The sequence below is a fragment of the Centroberyx gerrardi genome, chromosome 4 (genome assembly GCF_048128805.1).
Source record: "Centroberyx gerrardi isolate f3 chromosome 4, fCenGer3.hap1.cur.20231027, whole genome shotgun sequence".
Classification (NCBI taxonomy): domain Eukaryota; kingdom Metazoa; phylum Chordata; class Actinopteri; order Beryciformes; family Berycidae; genus Centroberyx; species Centroberyx gerrardi.
In genome coordinates, this window is record NC_136000.1 from 24,056,349 (window position 1) to 24,056,945 (window position 597).

Here is a 597-nt window from a genome sequence, read left to right on the forward strand (position 1 = left end):
ACAACCTCCTATGATTTTTTTTCTTCTTGTTTTTTTTTTACCTGGCTACTTGCAATAAAAGGCCATACATGAATATTGCACAACTCTACTGTTCACACTTACTGTGAGTTGCTCTGCAGAAAACCATCGGCTGAATACACACCGGCAGAGACTTTGAATCAGGGGAGAGGTTCGTAAATTCCTCATAATGGGTTTATTCAGCTGTAACATATAAGTTAACAATTAGGATCTGAGATTTTATGCTCTTTTTGGTGCTGTGACAGAGAAGAAATGGTTGTCCATTACAATAGATGAGACTGATTTTCTCTGTAAAATCCACTGATTCATACTGATATGACACTGTGATTGGTTTTCCCTGGTGTATAATCACAATTGGATACAGTAACTCTGAAACTCCTTAACTGATTGTTATTCAAACTACCGATTTTGAGCCAAGCCAAAGATAGACTGCAACCTTTGGGTCAGTGCCATCGCTTTGTTCCACCAGAGATAATAGCGTGCCATTGGTGTTAATATATTTACAGTCGCTATCGCCCCATAGAGCCGAGCTTAAACTGTTGCCACCCTTATCAGCGGTGTCCTCCTGAGCCAAGCACG